At 44.3% G+C, this 22,451-nt stretch overlaps 1 protein-coding gene and 1 long non-coding RNA gene across 4 annotated transcripts in view; one reads left to right on the top strand and one right to left on the bottom strand.

The window, feature by feature from the left end:
* ADGRL2 (adhesion G protein-coupled receptor L2) overlaps positions 1 to 22,451 on the top strand; it is a 548,846-nt gene that overhangs the window by 254,082 nt on the left and 272,313 nt on the right. The gene's annotated exons all lie outside the window — the stretch shown is intronic.
* LOC118088973 (uncharacterized) overlaps positions 1 to 22,451 on the bottom strand; it is a 58,073-nt gene that overhangs the window by 5,911 nt on the left and 29,711 nt on the right. The window lies entirely within an intron of this gene.

The following is a 22,451-nucleotide window of genomic DNA, read 5'->3' as shown; positions in this document are numbered from 1 at the left end:
TCAGAGAGGCTCAAGGGGAGCAGTGGGCAGGAAAGTCCCCTTCTACTCATGCCCTTCTGGATCAACCCAATTTTGTACTTTTCTATGGTTCTATGGTCCTTAAATACTTCTAACCCACTCCTTTGCACCCCTAGTTGCTTGCATCTCTTTTGTCAACGTTTGTGCTCCTTTTCGTTTTCCTAATTTGGATAAGACTTCCATTTTGCAAAGGAAGCCTTCCCTTTCCTTAACTTTGCACATTAACCACACAGACATCCTTTTGGATGTGATACCTTTCCTGCTCTGTGACATACATTATAGCAGAGCTTTTATCATTGTGATTTGGAATAATGCCCATACACACTTGAGAGATTTGACCCACTTGACATTACTTTGAACCCAACAGTCCTCTCATTGTTTTTGGAATTTTATCCGTTTCGAGTCAAGTGTGGCTCTGTTGGACGCTCTCAGCAATTTTATTTATTTCATTAAAAATAATAATGTCCACTTGAACTTGATAGCACTCCAGTTACAAAAATATCACACGGACCAAGTCCTGCTCATCACTTAAGATTAAGACTAGGGTCTGGCCAGTTCCATGACAAGGTGTTATTTAGAAACTTTACCTCTTTGTCATAACCAGAAGATGCACTTACTGCATCTATATGATGGCAATTGAAGTCGCCCAGTACTACAACTTCATCTCTTTTGGATACTTCCCTGATCTCATTCTCCATCTTGAGATCACACTGAGCATTTTTGGCCGGGGGAGGAAGAGTGCGCATATAATCCTGTCCTGTACTTTTAGGGGTTATTATTGCCCCCTACATTTGGGGGCGAAGTGGTTAAATACAGAGCAATGCAGGCACCAAATTAGGTTCTAAGTGGTTCTATTTCTGAGATTGCTCGTCAGCATGATTAAAGTGATAATAATTTCTATTTATCATTAATAATGCATTGGGAGGGGTGCGCTCGGCAAAAAGGTGGCTAATTTTTTTTTAATGACTCTGTTTTCAAGATGTACGCAGCTTTCCATGAAGCAATCTGCAGAACTTGTATGTAGGATGCAGCTGTGGAAGACTTTATTAACACCATGCAGGTGGGGCCTAATTTTAGTTCAGTCTCAAAGAGGGGGAATTGTTTCCCCTGTGATCGGCACAGCACCATAACATCAGCAAAGCTTGACAAGAAGTTGTTTACTTTACTGCATGTGCGTGTGTGCGTGTGCGCGCGCTTAAGGAGATTATACATGCCATTAATCAGGCAGTCTTTTTTATTATATTAATGGACCTAATGGAACAGTCTGTAACCTATGATACTCACATGTGGCACAAAGGCAATGCCATGGAAAATGTTCAGGAAATGAGCAGTGACTTCTAAATATAAGAGAGAAGGAGCTAATGAATGGGAGGAAGGAACATTGAGAAATACATCTGTTTGGCCATAAAAGACGCAGCACAGAATCAATCTAAGCTTTTAATGTTGATTCAAGCTACATATTGAATTGAGCTCCCTAGCTCTGGGTTTCCTTCAGTGAGCAGGCATTGGACCAGATGACCTATGAGGTCCTTTCAAAGTTGGCCGCTACCACAAAGCCACAAAGCTTGGTCTGTTAAGCCATACTGTGCTTGAGCTTCTGAATGGTGCTAGCAGGGGACAGTAGTCCATTGCAATGAATGAGGCAAAGCCCCACCAACCTCAGCCTTCCCTCAGCCAGCCTCTACCTGTCACTGGTCTTAGCTCCACCCATTCTGGGTCTCCCTGCCTTCCACTCTACCAAACCCAATGGGCAAGGGCAGCATGTCCCATTCTGCTGCTTGAGGCGAAATGAGAAGTGCCACCCTGCCTTGCTGCTGCAGCCACTGCTCCCACCACCAAACCTGCCACTGCACACTTTGCCTGTGCTGGATGGCTCCAATTCCAGACAAAATCGCACTGCCTTTGGGTGAGATCTTGCCTGAAATGGACACAATCTTGCCCAAAACTGTCACCAATGGCACTGCCACTTTGCCACCAGCACAGGTGCAGGGCAGACAGGGAGCCTGCAAGAATGCCACTAGGGGGAAGGTGTGTGTGTGTGTGTGTGTGTGTGTGTGTGTGTGTGTGTGTGTGTGCATGGAATACAATAAAAACCAGACCACTCTACAAACAAGAATAATAAAAAAGCAATAAATTAAAAAGTAAGAGAAGAGAAGAGAAGAGAAGAGAAGAGAAGAGAAGAGAGAAGAGAAGAGGGAATAACTATAAGGCCCTTTATATCATCTGTATCCTCTCACCTTACTTCTCAGCTTACTTCTTCCCCCAATCTCTCACCCTGGGAGACCCTTTCTACCCTGCAGGGACCACCCTGCTCCAACTGTCCCCTTCCTGTGTGTGTCCTCCTCAGTTCAAAGTAAAGGACTCTCCCCCACCCCCATAACTTTTTAATGAAATGTTTTCAACATATAGTACAATAAAAACCAAACAGATCCACCTGGGGGGGGGCTTCTGTCACCTGAGGCAGCGTCCTCACCCTGCCTAATGGCTAGGCAAGCTCAGCCAATGGGCACTGGCCACCGCTGCTCTTATGTATGAACCCAGGTGTTTTTTTTTGTTTGCTTTTCCCTAACAAACTGACTTGCAAGCCAACAAGAAACTTTGGTTTAAGGCCAGCTAGTGTTTTAGTTTAAGGCTGGCTATGACCAACTAAACCCTTGTCCGTAGGTTCAGAGTTAACACTAAGCTAGCTCCTTTGTGGGTTGCACCTGGTCGCATGAGGAAAGGAGTTGGGAGTACTCATGCACAGTACGTCCAAATAAGCCAAACATCATGGCTTAGTTTTATGTGGCCTGCGGTTCTATGATTCATCACACAGAATGAAGTGGTAGCCTGGGATGGTTGAATTCCAGGCTTTTCCCACTTCATGCTACAGTATAGGGAGGTTTCTTTAAACACACACACACATTCGATTATTCAAAAATGCAAAACAAAAAAAAACACCTGCAGTCTCAAGTGGTAGCCCCCCTCAGTGCCCCCCCACCAGTGCCCGCTATGCTTTGAGTGATGGCAATGAGCACAACCAAACACTTCAATAATCAATCAATCAGTTTGCCAACCACAGTCCCATCCAGTGCATAGTGAAGTGTGTGGAGCTATTGGGGAAGAAACAATTCCTTCTTGCCCCCCTGTAGCAATCATTTAAAGCTCATGAGCTGCTCTTTGATTGATTACCTTTGCCTTAGTAATAAGAGTTTTACCAGGAGGGCAAAGGGAATGTTGCCCTTTAATCTTTGCCTCTTTAGTGAAGCAATGTAGGGATCTCCGCAGAATGCTACTCTTTCATTTCGCTTTTGACTTGGACTCTCAGGAGGAAATTAGCAAGGCTCATTTGAATTTACTTCAAGGAACAGCAGGGGTGTTTAGTTTACCTCATGCAACTGCTTCGTCAGAACCCAGAAAACTGACAGCACTCGGATGGGTAGGTGGCTTGTGAGTCTATGGCCAACTCACCTTCTCCCACACATCCAGGATTTGTGGGGTGAACTGAACTGCGGGAAGCACACCAAAAATATGTATGCGTTCTACAGTCTCAGCATGTTCCCTGCCCACTTGGTGTGTTTTATTTGGACACTTCCAGCTGTTAGCTGCCAGTACAGGCAAGCAAAGAGGGAAGAACCTCCCAGAAAATGGTACCTCGTGACTTTGGTGCTACAGTCTTTTTTTTTTTTAAAATGACAGTAAGTTGGCCACCTATTCCAATCTGTCTGAAGCTAGGAGTAATCAACCCACAGTTGCAATTTTTGGGTGGGCAAATTCAGCTCCCTCAAAACTGTTTTATTTTGACGTTCTATTTGAATGGCATCTCTGAAGCAAACTATGCAGGTGGCTATTATAATCACACGCTCTGCTCTGATACCCGAACATGTGGCAAAATCTTCCGTACCACTTGGCAGGGTTGTACAGACAACCAAGCTATCCCAGCATGACAGATGTTACTCCAGAGTACATGTGGGCTCTGGTTCTATACATGCCGTGCCACTTTGCCCACCTCGTCCTCATGACATGCTTAGTATTCCCAGCAGTGAGCAATGATGCTCTCACATTGGGGAGCCTTGTTAGGCAGGCCTGATGTAGTATTGAAGTGACTTTTGAGACTGTGTGACTGGACTCCCAGGCCTTGCATTGTGGGAAAATGAAAATAGCTCTTTTCACTGATGCACTGGGAAGTCTGGTCACATGGTTCCAGTGCTTGCACCATGACTGTCTGCTGCCAGAGCCTAACACGCCCTTTGAAACCTTGTTCTGGCCTTGCTGTGAAGTATGCATTGCTTTGTATATCAGGAGTAGGCTTTTAGGATGGACTTTGTTGTTGTTGTTTTACTACAGTTATAAGATCTATCAACTGAATACTAGTACAGTGGTACCTCGGGTTACAAACACTTCAGGTTACAAACGCTTCAGGTTACAAACTCCACTAACCCAGAAATAGTACCTCGGGTTAAGAACATTGCTTCAGGATGAGAACAAAAACCGTGCTCCAGTGGTGTGGCGGCAGCAGGAGGCCCCATTAGCTAAAGTGGTGCTTCAGGTTAAGAACAGTTTCAGGTTAAGAACGGACCTCCAGAATGAATTAAGTTCTTAACCAGAGGTACCACTGTACAGAATACTGGATACTGGCTGGGAATGGAGACAAATGCAAAACTGTGGCTTAGAGGGTTAATTACCTATGTGTACACCAGGACAACTAGGGATGCAGGTGGCGCTGTGGGTTAAACCACAGAGCCTAGGGCTTGCTGATCAGAAGGTCGGCAGTTCGAATCCCTGCGACGGGGTGAGTTCCCGTTGCTCGGTCCCAGTTCCTGCCAACCTAGCAATTCGAAAGCACGTCAAAGTGCAAGTAGAGAAATAGGTACCGCTCCAGCAGGAAGGTAAACAGTGTTTCCATGTGCTGCTCTGATTTCGCCAGAAGCGGCTTTGTCATGCTGGCCACATGACCTGGAAGCTGTGCAACGGTTCCCTTGGCGAATAACACGAGATGAGCGCCGCAACCCCAGAGTCGGTCATGATTGGACCTAATGGTCAGGGGTCCCTTTACCTTTACCTTTACACCAGGACACCTAACCTATATCTATATATCTGTGTTACTACATACCCAAGATGACCTGCTTATATGCTTTCAAAACTACATCTAGGTTACTACACATCACTGATTCTAACAACCTAAATTAGAAAACAAAAGTCACTTTTGTTGTTGCTACTGTTAAACAATTGGAAGTCCGAGATCCTTGTCATTCTACTAGAAACCATCTTTGCAATCTAGAAGGAGATTCCCATCTACCTTTCACCTAGCCCTGCTGTAGACCAGGTATCTTCAACCTTTTCAGATCCAGGGGCCACTTTTAACCCAAACATGCATTAGAGAGCCCGTTTCTTAATTCTTTACCTTATATTTGCATGGCAGTAGCGTTCCTGTTGTGACCCACCTTGGATCAGGCCGCAACCCACTAATGCATACCAACCCCCACCTATTGAAGATAAGTGCCGTAGACCATTTCTAAGGATATGACTCATAGCCAGAAGTTACCTGAGCATAGCCTACAGAAAGAAGCATTGCAGGGCAAATACCACTTGTTTTCCTTTGAGCTCATGCAGGTAGACCAAATGGGTTTGCTTTATTTTTGCCTCTGGGTGAAGATGACCAGCCTAACCTGTTATCCCAGAGGTGCTATCTGCATTGGGAAGGATGTCCCCATTAGATCTAGTGGTGGGTTTCTCTCCAAAGCAAGTACCAGGAGGAGTCATCTTCCTCAGGGCCATAACAGATGAAAGAGTTAAATCCCCTCTCTTGCCTGCTGGGATTCTGATAATTATACCACTACCATAGCTGCTGGTACTATTTACATATATATATATATATATATATATATATATATATATATATATATATATATATAAGCTGCATGTTAAGCGCAAATACACGTTGAACATCATATCTAGTTTGGCTGTAGTCCTGGAAATTGGGGCATTCGTCACTCCTAGAGAAACAAGCAGCAGCCCTATAACAAGTCTGAACAGGTCATGTAGCCTTAGAAGTAGCGCTGGTGATTTGATAGCATTCCTTTCTCCTTGGCTCAGATCAGACCCAGCTCTTGTTGAGGGATCTTTACAAATTCTTTTGAAAATGTCACTAATGTGGGAGAACCCAGGAAGATTGATTAGGCGTTAACTGAATTTAAAAACACCAAAAGCTACAGGAGGATGAAAGCCAGCTTAATAAATATTTGTAGAATCGTTCAAGTTTAATGGGAAATATTTTTCTTTACAGAATATTTTAAAAATGTTTTTGTTAATCTATTCTTCCTTTTGAAGAATGGATTAACAATTCTATTGTCAATCTATTCCCAAGAGAGACCCTCCCCAAGTCTATTAAAAGAGGGGAGATACATTCACTCTGTTTCCTTTGCACCCACTTCTGAAAGTGAGCTCCCCCCTTTTTTTATCTGTTCCATACGCTCATTGACATGCATGTGCACTGCTTGAGTCTATATACGTTACTGTAAAAAGTTGCTGATTCACTGGTTGCTTTGCATTCTTGAATTCTGGGAGCCAGCTGAGAGTTGCAGAGAGCAGAGTTCATGGATCCCTGTAGAAAAGCTAGAAGGACTTCACGGTTTAAACAACTGTGACTCTTGTTATTGCTTTAGGCCTCTGAGTGGCTGAATCCTAGCCAGAATAGAGTGTAGCTATGATCTTAATCATAAATAGCATCTCATTAAAACATATTAACAAAACATCTTAAGAATTATTCAAGACTCTGCTGGGGAAGTGGGGAGGGCCAACAACTGCGGCCAAATTTGTGATCATCCGAATTTTGCTTGACCCAGCTCCCACTATCCCTAACCATTGGGCTATGCTGACTGCTGCTGATAGACGTTGGAGTCCAAGAACATCTGGAGGGCAAGATCATCGTACAGATTCAATGAATTCTAAAGACTGGTTCACAAAAAGGTCATTTCTGGAAATATTCTAGCTAGTGCATTTTACCCCCAAGGCCCACGAGATGGCTGAAAACTACTGAGGCCTACCAGTCACAAAAGAACAGTAAAGGGGCAGATCTATTCACAAAGAGATGACAGGTGATGACAGAGGTTGGCATATTCAGCAGAAAATTACTGACTTCCCTTTCTACTGTTATCTAATCCATCTCTGGAAATTGCCAGAAAGTTTCGCTTGTGGCAAGGAGTTCCAGATCTCAGCTTTCCTCAAACTGAGAAGTGACATTTGCTCTGGAGAAATTATGGGTGCGTGTGTGTAAATATAATAGATAACTATTTTGAATGCACTTTATACAGTGACCTCTTCCACTGCCAATGTATATTGCAGCAAAATTAAAAATAAAATGCAGGCTTCCGTTGCAAAATTTCAAAATTCGAAATAATGTGTGTACTTACCCAGTCCCATTGAATTCACTGGGTCTTACATCTTTCAGCATAAAATGATTATACTTTCAGCATAATCATTTTGTTTTGATCTGAAAGAGAGAGAAACCAGGCCCTGCAGAAATGGCAAGAAATGAGGGGCTACCTCCTAACTGACTATAAAGTTGCTGTGTATGCTGTAGGTCATTTAGGACTTCTGAAAAATAGGAAGAAATAGAATTCTCAGAAATAGAGTCTGCTTCCCAATGCTGCTAAGTAAGGGGTACATCTCAGTTTCTTAATGCTGTTATCAGCTCCAAAAAATACTGTTTGGGAAGCACCCTCTCAGGCTGTGGACTTCTTAAATTCTATATTTCAACCCACACACAATCATTGGAGAGCTAGAGATTGCATGTTAGAAAGAGGACGGCCATCAGGCCATTACATTCCAGCTTAGTTTCAGTTACTGACTAACCTGGTAGAGTTTATTGCAAAAATACAAGCTTGAAGTTGGAAAGTCTTGAATCACTGGGCGAGGATGATACATAGGGAAGAACGACTCAGCATTAGTAACTGAAAAAGGCCACCTTTCCTCTAACAGAAACTGCAGAACTAGCTCGGCCACTGTGAACTAAGAGAAAGAAAACAGTATCCTGAAATATCATGTCAACAGCCTTTTCATAGACTAAAAATACTGAGAACTGTTCTACCCATAATACAGAATGAGGGGGCAGAATGAGGTGGTAGAATTCTGCAGTATACTATTTCAAAGTACAGGAGTGGGTTGGATGACCTCCATTTTAAAATATCCATGCATGCAATAAGCTAGCATTCCAAAAAAGATGGTTACGCTAAATTGGATCCTCCTAATTGAGGGTCCGTGTTTCGCTTGGGCCCAAGACGCCCCCCCACTATTCTTGAGGGGGTGGGGGATTGAGCCCAGCCCAGGTGATGGCCCCATGATCACACCATGGCCTATTGGCCAATCAGAGATCGGATGTGTGATCGTGGGGGCATAAAAGGCGGCGATGCGTTTCTGGGGATTCACCTGGCTTCGCGATGCCGAACACCCACCCACCCTGTATTTTAGATGTCTGCTTTGGCCTTGCTCCGGACTTCGGTTGGTCATCTGTTTTGGAACAGGGGCTGGGTAGGATTTTTTTCCATTTGGCAAATTGGCACAGGCCATTTGGTTTTCGCCTACCTCTTAGCAATCGTCACAACTTTTGTAAGGTTTGGCTGTTAGGCATTGGCTTATGTGGGGGAGGGGAGGCCATCACCTGCCCCTCCAGGTACAAGGGTATTCCAGTAACTGAATACACAGGTCTGGATCTCGTCCGAAGTCCGCTTGCCAGAACCCAGTGGGAACCCCAGGGTGAGCTTCAGTTGGTTGCCGTTGACGGAGCTCCCTTCTTTGGTTGTTTACCTTTCCAGACTTTCTGCAAGGTGGGCAGGAATCAGATACTGTATAGCAGGGGTGCCCAACTTCCAAGAGACTGTGATCTACTCACAGAGTTAAAAACTGGCAATGATCTATCACCTTTTGGGGGGTTCAGGTCAAAGTTGATGAGCTTTTTTTTTAAGGAAGGAAAGCCCCATTTTTAGGGGTGCAGGGCAGAATTGTTGAGCATTGTAGGGGGGAGCCAGTGATCTACCACAGACGTCCAGTGATCTACCGGTAGATCACAATCTACCTGTTGGACATGCCTGCTGTATAGCTATCGCCAATGCCTAAGCCAATACCACTCACATTGCTGTAATCAATAAAATTGTGGCCTAAAATTTTGCCCATTAACCTTAAACTAAAATTCTGTGTCAGTGTTTATTTATTTGTCCTTAGGGGTGCACCGGGGTCTTGACACGCTAACCTTGAGTTTTTGTTGTTAAAAGAAAAAAGAAAAGAAAGTGGGGAAAGCATTCAAAAATGACCCACGCACCAGTCTGAAGTGGTACAATTAAATAACTCTGCTCACTTGATTCTGCATTATCTGAGCAAGGATAAACCCATTGGCCATATAAGCTTTCCATAGAATCATAGGATTGTAGAGTGGGAAACTACCTCAAGGGTCATCTAGTCCAACCCCCTGCAATGCAGGAATCTCAACTAGATCAATAGACTGTGGAAGTCAAAACAACATTAAAACACAGATACATTTTTTAAAATCATTGTTTAGCATTGTTAACATTCATTTTTGAATGTTCCAAACTCCCACATGTGATTGTGGAATGGACAGGACAAATGGGAATGGGAGACAGTAACAGATCTGTGAGGGGGGGGGAAACGTGGGCTGTTACTTTCATAACTCTAAAGTTTCACTGAGCTCATTGACCTTAGCACTCTTTGATTTAGCTGGCTGTACTTAATCCAAGTCTGGGTACAAAGGCTGTAATCTTAAACACACTTAATCTGGAAAGACTAAATACTGTTTACGTTCACTGAACTTTCTTGTGCAAGTAAACACACTTAGTACCATGCCTGTCCTGTACAATTTGTAGCCCACAAAGCTAAATCCACGCCCCCACCCCCCCCACCCAGCAACATTTTGTGGTCTGCCAGGTACAGTATTTGAAAATTCCTGCTCCTGTTACTGTTGCTCCTACAAAGGGTGTGAAATCTGGGCAATTCACTGAGTATCTGAGCACATCCTAATTATGTGCTGGCAGTATTGCCTCTGAGGATGCCTCTAGGAATTGCAAGTGGATTGGATGCTTTAGTGCTCATGTCCTGCTTGTAAGTTTCCCATAGGAAAATTGGTCACTGTAGAAACAGAATGCTGGACCAGATGGGCCTCTGATCTGATCCAGCAGAACTCTTCTTACGATCTTATGGTCGTGGCTGTTAAACTGTGGTTCAGACTGTGATTTGCTTGATAGGTCAACTGTTGGGCAGTGTAACTATGCAATTTTGTGCGATGTAAAAAATATGTAGACGTGTTTGGATAATAATATGTGGAAGGCGGTGTCAGCCGTAACCATAGCCCAAGTCTCTGGTATTGATGTTGATTACAATGAGGGCTAGATTAACCGTAGGGTCTGGGGTAGCTGAGTTGGTAGAGCATGGTTCCCTTAATCTCAGAGTCATGAGTTCAAACCCCACGTCGGACAAAAGATTATTGCATTGGAGTAGATCAGGCATAGGCAAACTCGGCCCTCCAGATGTTTTGGGACTACAACTCCCATCATCCCTAGCTAACAGGACCAGTGGTCTTCATCCTGCCCTGGAGCCTTGCTGGATTCTGCCATAGAAGCTGCTGAATTTATGAGGTGGATGCCCTCTAAAAAAAATGCAAAGCTTGCTAGGATTTGTGGATGAACAGGGCTTTATAAACCTCATTATTGTTACTATTAAGAAGCAAACTGGTAATCACCTAGTGGATGAAGTAAATTCTTGCATCCTCTAGCACATGGGCGTACCCAGGATCAAAACTAGGGGGGGCAAGGGGAGGGGCCAAGGCACGGAAGGGGAGGGGCCACAAAGTGGGTGGGAACGGCAAACTCACGCTCCGCCGGGGTGTGCCCCTCCCTAGAAGCAGGGCTGGTGGGCGGAGGCAGAGCCCAGCCCAGCGGAGCGCGGGTTCAGCGTTCCCGCCCGCCGCACCGCGCTTTCTGGTTCCCCGCCGCGCTTGGCCTTGCCAGAGGGCGCGACGGGGAGCTGGAGGGAGGGCGCAGTGCGGCGGGCGGGAACGGCGAACTCGCGCTCCGCCGGGCTGTGCCCCTCCCTAGAAGCAGGGCTGGTGACCGCGAGTTCAGCGTTCCCGCCCACCACGCCGCGCTCCCTGGTTCCCCGCCGCGCTTGGCCTTGCCTGAGGGCGCGCCGGGGAGCTGGAGGGAGGGTGCGGCGCGGCGCGGCGGGAATGGCGAACTCGCGCTCCGCCGGGCTGTGCTCCGCCTCTGCCCACCAGCCCTGCTTCTAGAGTAGGGCAGCTGCCCTAACTTGCCCCGTGGTGGGTACGCCCTTGCTCTAGCAGGCAACCAGACTTGCCATATCTGGTTAGAGAAATGGGACAAGAAAGAAGCAAAGCATATAGACCTCTAATTAACTGACTAATTTTTCATACAGGAGCAACACACTCTCCCCCTTTTCCCTACACATTATTTAAGAATGTTTTTTTGTTGATGGAGACAAATAGAGATGTCTTCCTAAAACAGCTCATTAAAGCGAGTGTTTGGAGTGCAGTGTCTGCACACTTATACTAATGAATGAGATTTTTCAACTCTGAAACTCCCAGAAGGACTATCAAACATGCATGGCCTCTTACATGCATGTATATGCTCAAACACACACATAGAGGGGAAAAAGCAGGAAAGCTGAGCCATCCATTAGTTTTGAGCTCCCCACCCCTCTTTTTCTTAGCCAGAAAGCCCTGGCTAAAAGTGTAAAAATGCATGCTGCCTTTGTCATAGCAACACAGACTCCATAGCAATGCTGGTTCCCAGCTGCCACAAACTGGCTTGAAATGTGGTGGCTGAACTGATGGTCCATTGAGCATTGGCTGGTGATCCGCAAACAGTTTATTAGCTACATGCCCAGCTTGCCTTTGTTTCAACTTGTTAATATGCATTAAACAGGGGATTTCAAATGAATGGTCCTTGGCATGAGTGGTCCCAATTGTAGGATATGTTTTTCAATGCAGGCTTCTTCTTTTTTAAGTGACAGGTACATATGAGATTATAATGTTGCATATGTAATTATATTAATAAGAACAGCTTTCTTAAATCAGATTCTGTTAGGAGAGACTATAATATTGTGGTCTTATGTATCAGAACACCTTGCCTACAAAGGTCCGTATAGTTAAAGCTATGGTTTTCCCGGTAGTGATGTATGGAAGTGAGAGCTGGACCATAAAGAAGGCTGATCGCCGAAGAATTGATGCTTTTGAATTATGGTGCTGGAGGAGACTCTTGAGAGTCCCATGGACTGCAAGAAGATCAAACCTATCCATTCTTAAGGAAATCAGCCCTGAGTGCTCACTGGAAGGACAGATCCTAAAGCTGAGGCTCCAATACTTTGGCGACCTCATGAGAAGAGAAGAATCCTTGGAAAAGACCCTGATGTTGGGAAAGACTGAGGGCACTAGGAGAAGGGGACGACAGAGGACGAGATGGTTGGACAGTGTTCTCGAAGCTACGAACATGAGTTTGACCAAACTGCGGGAGGCAGTGCAAGACAGGAGTGCCTGGCATGCTATGGTCCATGGGGTCACGAAGAGTCGGACACGACTAAATGACTAAACAACAACAACAATGTATCAGAAAGAAGTCCCATCAATTCCAGTGGGCCTTAGTCTTATATCAGTGTGTATAGGATTGCTGCCTTAATTATACGCCACATTAAATGCATAGGAGTCACCATCACCAAAATCTTATTGACATAATTATTCCAAGCTCGGAGTCGGCAAATTTATGGGGGATAGATGTATTTAGTGCATTTAGCTCAGATATTCAAGCTCAGCTTAGGATGTCAATATCCTTCAGGCTTCCAGTACCTTGGTGTGAATGGTTGGGGATATTTCATTATTGATCTGCAGAGTCCAGTGCTAGCTCCCTGAAAACTTATTATACTGGAATTATTATATTGTTAGTTTAGCACAGCAAAAGGGCTCTGCGGTCCAAATGGTCTTGAGCAGGCATCCCCAAACTTCGGCCCTCCAGATGTTTTGGACTACAATTCCCATCTTCCCCAACCACTGGTCCTGTTAGCTAGGGATCATGGGAGTTGTAGGCCAAAACATCTGGAGGGCCGCAGTTTGGGGATGCCTGGTCTTGAGGGTCTTGCATCACTGTAAAGCCCACTTCCACATTAACATTTGCTTCCTTTTATAGTTCAGCATTACAGGGACAGTTCATTCACTTATGCTAACCAGTGGAATTAGCTACTTGAATTCAAGTTCTCACCTCCTAAATGGCCTCAGGATCTGGTGTTCTTAGGACTCCTGAGATGGTGAGGAAGGAATCCATTTTTCTTTCTTTGCAGTGGTTGCTATCAAGAGTGCCTGTTGTTTCATGGATCTAGCCATAAGGTGCTTCCATTTGAGACATTTAATGTGGACAGGCCCAGGAAGAAGGGTTGGCCTCACTGGGCATTTGTCTATGGCGTGAGGGCCCACTTTTCCTCCCTTTACTGCAAGGACGGGGAACCTTGGGCCCTCCAGATGTTGTAGGACTCCAACTCCCAACAGACCCAGCCAGCATTCCTAATGATCAAGGGTGATGGGAGTTGAAGTCCAACAAGATCTGGCAGGTTCCCCATTCCTGCCTTACTGTGAGGAAGGCCTGTGTCAGGAGCAGTGAAAAGACTACTCTAGGTGCTGCTGGTGATGTCCGCCATTTTATGTCTCTGGGGCCCTAACTGTTTGGCACACCAGTATGGCAAAGAATGTTCTCTGGCCCGATATCTTAGTCAAATGAAGCAGCAATCTGTTTGCTCCGCCAACCCAAACTCTTTGTGGTTGAATTGTGGGAGATGTGCTTTTAGAAAAGGAAAGCTATTTGGTAGGAACAGAAAGGTGGGGATTGGGAGAGAATGAGAGAGAGAGAGAGAGAGAGAGAGAGAGAGAGAGAGAGAGAGAGAGAGAGAGAGAGAGAGAGATCTAATTAACATTGAAATTGTCAGAGACTAATTGTATGTTAGCACCAAATAAACATTCCATTGTAGTCGCTTCTTTTTTGCAGCAAGTTTTGTGTAATCTGTAATCAGATGTAGACGGGTATCCATTGGAACAATGTATAGTAATTTGTTTACATTGTTATTTCAGATAATTACAAAGCAAACACACAGAAATAGCTTGTTTCTTTCTCTGCAACACAAAGCAGCATCAAATTAACACACACACACAACCAAGCAACAGCAACTGCACCACCAACAGCCAGCTTCAGCTTGTTCTGTAAAATATCGCCTTATTTACAGTTGTTTCCTATTAGCATTGCTAAGAATGCTGGGGACATAAAGTGTCACATTGAATGTAGGCTGATGACTTCATATGATGGCAACGGCTAAGGATATGACCAGTTTGCAGTCACAAAGAAATCAGCTCTAATTAATGTGAGTGCCAGGTCTGTGTATAATTACGCAGCATGAGAGTTTGCATGCAAATACCGAAATGCTGATTGTTCAAATCTTTGCATTTGCTCATTAATACGCTGGGACTAAGTAATGCTGGCATGAAAGCAGGGTATAGCACTCATACAGCCTGCCAGCTAATTTGTATTATACTATAGTTAGCAAACAGAAGTCAGATGCTTCTGTATTTTAATAGAATTTGCACAAAACATACAGTGCATCATTTTCTTTGGTGGCATCTCACGGTTGGCTTCCCTGCCTGCTTTGCTACAAACTTCCAGTGAAAAGGGGGTGCAAAGTTTTCAAGAAGTTGTTGGAAGGGTTTGGGGCTAGGTTTTTGCTGTTTCTGTTTTTGGAGTAGGGGAGGCTTGAGAAAGGGAGAGAGAAAGTGCATTACTGGAGAAAGCAATGCAGTTGACAGGAATAGATGCCAGGAGCAGGTCCGCAACAACTCACACTCTTTATTCAAAGAAACAAGACAGCCCAGGAGGCCAGGCCTAATGAGCACAACAGGTCCTCCTAGAACAGGCATAGGCAAACTCAGCCTTCCAGATGTTTTGGGACTACAACTCCCATGATCCCTAGCTAGCAGGACCAGTGGTCAGGGATGATGGGACTTGTAGTCCCCAAACACCTGGAGGGTCAGGTTTGCCTATGCCTGTCCTAGAGATTGCTACTATGAGACAGTTGTGAGGACTGGAAGTCCCCACCTTCCCACAGCTCCCTAAGCCCTGCCCCCCCAGTCCTTCCCAAGCAATCTGAGGCTCCGTCATCTTCATATATCTTTGGGTTCTGCTGGGAGACTAGCAGGGAGGGGAGCTGATTGTAGCAGGAGTGGGAACATAGGGTTGTTGTGTGGATTAAAATGAGGAAGGGGAGAGCCCTGAATGCCAGCTTGAGCTTCCTGGATGAAAAGGTGGGAAAGAGATGTAAATAAATAACTGCCACATGAAGTGGAGTGGCCACAACTCCAGGTGATCTACATCTCTGTGGGGTAGGCTCAACTGTGTGTTTTGGTAGCTGCCTTCAGATGCATGTTTGTAACATCCTCTTAGCCCATCTGATTGTGAACACAAGGTAAAAGACTAATGGGTAGCTTAGGATAGAGGCGATTCTTTAAAAATCATGCTCTAAGCACTATAAGAGTGGCTAGCAGGGTATGTGTGTGTGTGTTTGCATTTAGGATCACTTTAGGAAGAAAGTGATCCTGAAAAATCCACCCTGAGCCAAGGAAAATCTTGAATAAGCAGAGCTGTGCATGTCACATAGCTGGAGTTTGGTGTGCTAGCTTTCATAGATTTAAAATTCAGCTAGAATTGTTTCTGTTCTTCTGATTGCGACTATTATTACTATTACTATTACTACGGTATTAGTACTACTATTACTATGCCACCCCTGTGTATATGAAAGATTACAGAGCAATGCAAGCAAAGACACTATTATTACCCATAATATGTGCATGTTGCCCCTGCTTGTGGTGAAAGCAAGGGTGCCAGCTCCTGGGGACCGAGGCACTGTGCCTCCCCAAACTTTTTGGAAGGGGCTCCCCCCCTGAGTGTTCAGAGGGCCCCATTGCAATGTCAGGACACCATGCGGTATTGCGAGTGTGACGTCAGGACATTGTGTGGTGTTGCGCGTTGGCCCCTTCAATCCTCCAGAGAAGGTGGCGCTTCTGGGTGGAAGAGATGATGTTGCAGTGACATTTTCAACACTGCAGTATTGTATAGAGCATGCACTGCTCTGGTTGTAGTTGGAGCCACATATGTATGTCCTCTTCCTTCCCAATGAAAGGTTAAGAGATACTTAGAATGCCACACCTTGCTGTTAAATGTTTAAAGCAGTGCATGTGGTTGGACTAGATGGCTCTCGGGGTACCTTCCAACTCTACAATTCTATAACTCTATGACCGGTTTTCTGTGAGGAAAAGCCAAGTGGGAGCCAGAGCTGATGGTGGGCAGAGCTAGAGTCAGAAGTAAGCAGGATCTCCCCCTTTCTGCCATCCTCTCCTTCCTTCCTTCCTTCCTTCCTTCCTTCCTTCCTTCCTTCCTTCCTTCCTTCCTTCCTTCCTTCCTTCCTTCTGACAGGGCTGGGCCAAAAGGGGATCTTCAGGCACCATTGACTGCAACTGCTGAAAATCAATTTCTGGTTGGGGTCGTCAAAGCACAGTGCACTAGGCTTTGGAAGTGGTGACAATCAGTTGATTGTCCGAGCTTACAAAGCACTGTGCTGCTCGTGATAAGCTTTGGGTTTGTGCACTCCTTTTCCTCATCCAGCTGTCCACTCCTTCGCACACGCCCTGGTTCACCTCATCATGCTTTGCCCCTGGACTTCTGCCAATACATCACTTGCCACTCACGGCTGCTCCTTTTCTTTTCCATTCCTCCCCACTGCCCCCTCCCCCAGTCAGCACCACCCCTGATGGTGCATACCGTAGTTGCCTCTTCTACTGCCAAGAAAGATGCTACAGATTGGATGAGATCAGGCCATGGCCGGATCTGGCCCATGGCCCAGGGGTTCCCTGCCCCACATTTGAAAGGATGTAACACTCGGTTACTTGAGAAACAGTACATAATCTCAACAGGAAAAACAATGAAATATTTGGAAAACAGAAGAGCACTAAGTATGAAGTAAAGCTGAAACAATGGCTTTGGTGGAGAAAAAACAGCTTCTCCATTTAGAGGAGAGATGCCAAGTGTTTCTGGAGTTATATATCCCATTTGTTCGCAAATGTTTTCATTCATTTTTTGTTTGTTCGTTTCAAATAACCCTATTACATTTTATTCTTAAATGATACAATATGGAACTAACTTTTTGCAGGCATCTGATCTAAACAACTTTTAAAAGCTGTGGTCCACAAATTGACATTTTCAGCTTTCAAGCATTTTACTTCACTAAACAACATAACTTGTAAACTTTCATTCATACATTCCCCTTTTGGCCTCATAAATCATCATAATAAACCGTAACAGTTGGAGAGGCACAGCTCCTTGGCTGTTCACAACTTGACAATTCCTTTTGATCTATGAAGACCAGGTGCCTTGCATTGCAATTTCATTCTATCTAGATCTGATGTCTGCAGTCTTGCACTCTTGTTCTCTGCTTGTGATCTTAAGCACACTGGCAGAGTAAAGCAATATGGATCTACTCAGAAAGAAGCCCCATTGAACTCAATTGGACTTGTTCCCAGTCTCGCGCTGCAATTCTGAAACACTTAGTTGGGAGTAAACCCCATTGAACTCAGTGGGATTTCCATCTAAGAAATCATGATGACCTCAGTTCAATGGGACTTACATCTAGGAAATCATGCTCAGCTGTTAATCAGACATAAATGCCGTTTAAATTTGTTGGATTTGCTTCTAAGTAAATGTGTTTAGGATTCAGCTGCCAAACTCAATAGATGAGGTGACCAGATGTCTTGCATTATGACTTCATTCTATCTATATCTGAGGCCGAGATCTTGAGTCTCTCCAGATCTATCTGTGTGCCCGGCTATCTATCTATCTATCTATCTATCTATCTATCTATCTATCTATCTATCTATCATCTATCTATCTATCTATCTATCTATCATCAATCTATCATCATCTGTTGTGAGTTTAGGTGGACCCACAGATTGCTTAGAGCAGGTTTCCTTAAACTCGGCCCTCCAGATGTTTCGAGACTACAATTCCCATCATCCCTGACCACTGGTCCTGCTAGCTAGGGATCATGGGAGTTGTAGGCCAAAAACATCTGGAGGGCTGAGTTTGAGGAAGCCTGGATTAGAGACTCATCTCCAACCTGATGGCTCACTACTTCAGTCAAATTCAGTGAAGGCTGGTCAATGAGGGTGAATGGGACACAGGCCCACTAAGCTCAGTTTGCCCTCAACCACCTGCTTTCTTCCTTACATCTGGTCCTGGGGTGGCACTGCCTGTCAGCTTCCTTCTCCTTAGTCTTGCTGTTGCCCTTGTAAAACACAAGAGGAGGAGGATGGGGGCAAAACTAGACTTAGTTGGCTCTGCTTGTTATTGGCCGCCCTGCTTTCTGCTCCACCAGGCTCAGTGGTCACCAGCCACCACTGATAAAATGATTGAGTTGGATTCACATTGTTAGTTGAACTTAGTTCCCATTGAATTCAATGAAACAGGTCAGCTAGCTTCACGTGGAACTCCTTGTCTTCTAAACCAGTATTTTGACTCTCAACATAAGAAACTTAGAAAAGAATACTCAAATGATTCCTTGTAATCTGTGGTTTGCTTCACATGTTATACATGTGTGTTTTAGGTGTACACCCATGCATATTTTTTCAAGTGTACAAAAAAAGTCAAGTGTGAATGCTACAAACAGGGTTTTTTAAAGTCCTGTTCTCTAAGTGTGTCCTTGGTGGTAGTGTAGGGTTGATCACTATGTAATGTGAAAGAACGCACAATGTTACAGTTAAGATAAAAAATGTTGATGCTCCAAAATGTTCTGTTTCTCTACCCTCATAGCAGTATAACCACAATGGAGATAATCCACATTTCAGATGGATTCTGTGCCCAGTTGTTCCCCAGGGCCACTGTGGATCCTTTTAGCTCTTTGAATCCAGTTATCCAATCATGTATTTCTTATCCCAGTGAAGTTTAAGCTGTAAAGTTAAGGATTTATTTTTCCTACAAGCAACTGAGTAGTGATATCCTTTGTGGAGTGTTGACTCCATTCCTTCAAGGAAGTGCTAGGCAAATTATGCAGCTTACTGGAGTTTAATACATGAAAAGCTCTTGATAGGGGATGTTCGCACATCACTAATAACTTAGAGAGCTGTGAGCTCTTTGACTGAAGTGTTACATCAAAATCCCATGCACCAGAGAAAGTCATTGTAACATAGAAATCCTTAGTCACACAAGTGACCAAATGTTTTTTTAAATAAAAAAAAATGTATTAAATCAGCTAACCGCCTGCCCTCTTCATTATTTTGCTGACTTGAAAACTGCTAAGTGTTTTGTATCCATTCCATTATCTCCAAAAAGCAAGGGCTGTAGTGGAATTTACATAAAAATCCAGCTGGAGAAGGGAGACTTTACTGCACAGCCAGCCCTCCCTCATAATCCAATCTTCCCCAATGCAGTTGGCCTGGCAGTTGCCAAACTCAAACAGCGGGGATCTCCTTTGTTCAGAAAAGTATGAATTTGAGCTTTAAAATGAGCAGAAGTCTTTCTATTACTCTGGACACTTCCTCTTGCTGAGTTTACATGAGACGTCTAGCAGGAGGTGTTATTAAAGCGCTGCAGAAATTAGCCCCCAAAAAACCAATTATCTTGGTTTAGCTTGGGAAAGGGACACAGAAAGGCTGGTGTGTTTTTTGAAAAAATAAAATAAAATGAACATTTGAATTTTCATTATTGAGAATCCATGGGACACCATGCTGCCTTCAGAATGTTATGTTATTAACCCTTTCTTCAAAGAGGCTTTAATATGTATTCTTAATCAGTGTTGAATTCTGTTTTGAGGAACATCAATGGCAGGTATGGGGAGGGGGAAAACCAGCTCCCTTATTTCTTTCAGCGTCATTCATTTGAAAGCATATTTGTGATTATTTTGAAACAGTTGTTCAAAGCTTCTGCTAGTTTTACTTCTGGTTGTGAACTTCACGGGGAGTTCCACCCACATCTTATGCTCAATACTTAGACAAGGTGCTTTCAGCATGGCGGAACAGTGTGTAAAACCAGAACTTTGGCTACAGTGGATGAAATGCTATCACAGCAAGAACAAAACAGTAGGTTAGATAGGTACGGTGTCTAAGCGAGGAGTGGCTAAAGTGCTCCCCTCCAAATGTTCCAACTTCCATCAGTCCCAGCCAGCATGGCCAATGACCAGGGATGATGGCAGTTGTTGTTCAGCAACGTCTAGAAGGCACCACCTTGGCTAGACCAGGTCAATGTGCATGCCGGCACCATTAGCTATAACAAGGGCAGATTAGTGTTGGGTGGGCATGTGACACTAGTCTTCTGGGTTTGTTTTCATATGGATCTGTTTTCTTGCTCCTTGAGTTCTAGAGATGGAAGTTCTAGAGATGAGTTCTGGAGATGAAACTCTCCTGGCAATCCCATCAAATGGTCCTATTCGGTGGTAGCCCCTAGGTTACCAAGTTGTCTGTGGCAGATATAGGAGCTAGGGAGCTGTTTAAATGAACAGTTAATACTTTCCTTTTCATACTGCCTTATTATGATGTTGCCGTTTTTTGTTTGCTGCTTCTTGGTTTTAATCGGTCCCTGCTGCAGTGTTTTACTGTTATTGCTACAATTCTATTGGTATTTTGATTTCTTACTGTAATTGGATTATAGAAGATCTGTTAAATAGCAGGCAATAAATTGCCAACTGATATAAAATTAAAATTAGCTTGTAGAGCTGCAGCTTTAGACAGGACATAAATGGAAATAATAAGCAGAGGTGTCTGGATCAGAATGGTGTGCCATCTACCCCAGTGTCCTGTCTCTGACACTAGGTAGTATAGATATTTTAGGGGAAATCTACAACATTCAAAAACAATGGAGCAGGGAAATATTTCATTCCGCTTCTACCAGTAGCAACCTCACAGCCTGCTATGAGCCAGTGACTGGTGTCACTACATTTAGGAACATTTGCTGCAAATCAGGTGATCTAAATACCCTATAAATATTGCTCTCTTGTAGCCATAGGGTATGGCAAAGGTGGAGTCCTCTGCATCCCACTGAACATGTCTGCTAGGTGTTTTGTGGATCAGTCTGCTCACATCCAGCCCAACGCGGTTATCCCAGTGCCAGGCAGGGTACTGTCTGAGTCAGGGGTGTCATTAAAACCATTATTGCTTGGATCTGTTGTGGTGCATACCATTTTCAAATGCTGATAGGGATCTCTCGACAATGCACGCAGTGACATGCCTATTGGATCTATGCCCTTCGAAATAGTATGAGCTAGTAGAGAGAAGCTCATGTCTGTCCTTAATGCTGAAAGGGAGGGTGCCTGTTCCTGTCACCTAAAGATCCATGCTTGCCATCCAGGCAAATTTTGGTTAGTTCCCAACATCTCTGGTTTTGGTTTCTGACATCCCTTTTATTTGGCTGCATTCCTTGCTTTAGGCAACTTGGATAACAGTGTTGGAGCCATTCTACAAGAGCTTCCAGCCTGATTCTTGGTACCACGACAGCCTTAATGACTTTGCAGTAATAGCCCCCTCTTAGAAACTTCTCCCACAACAACATCCCCACCTGAGACCACCTCTGCCTATCTTTTAAAGAAGACTGCAAAAAGTTCCTTTTCCAGAACGCTTAACATGCACATTAGTCATTTAGGCAGGGAAATGTCTCCCTTACCTATCGCTTTGTTGTTGAACAAAACTACAACAAGCTATTCATCGCGCACACGGAAAAGAACAGACAGGCACAGTCCACCACTGAAAAGTACAATGCATTCCAAGACTTTTGATGCCTTTCATCTTTCCAGTGCTCTCAAAGAGATATTAGATTCTGGGGAGAAAAGCATTAACTGCATAGACGCGAATGGCTGGGGCCCTGAAAAAGCTGATGATGTGGACACAGTGTTAATGAGCTGCGAGAGAACCAAAAGCCCTGCCAGATTTTATATTGCAATACGAGGAAAAATGAGAAAGCAGCATGATGGCCAGATGTAGGGAAGTAGGATCATGAGGCAAATAAAATATTCAGATGGACTGTTAGAAACATGCCTGCAGCAAAATGCACTCCATCCAAAACATATATATATATATATATATATATATATATATATATATATATATATATATATATCCCTGTATGATTATTCCTATAGTAAATACAGGATAATTACCGCAGGTCTTTTTAACCTTTTGGATAGCCTGGAGTATGATTCCCCAGGAAGGATTCCTCCTGCACAGCACCCACTGAATATAAGATGTAGCTCCCATCCTTTCCAATAGGATTTCGGCTGGAACACTTCCAAGGGGATGGTGCCATAGGTTTAGCCCCTCCCCTGGGGGTTCCCTGGGCTTCTGCTTTAGCTCTGTGGTGCAAAACTGG

Source organism: Zootoca vivipara, chromosome 7, assembly GCF_965207765.1.
Source record: "Zootoca vivipara chromosome 7, rZooViv2.hap1.1, whole genome shotgun sequence".
NCBI classification, from domain to species: Eukaryota; Metazoa; Chordata; class Lepidosauria; order Squamata; family Lacertidae; genus Zootoca; species Zootoca vivipara.
Note: the sequence above shows the minus strand (reverse complement) of the source record. Positions and strands in the feature narration are given on the sequence as shown.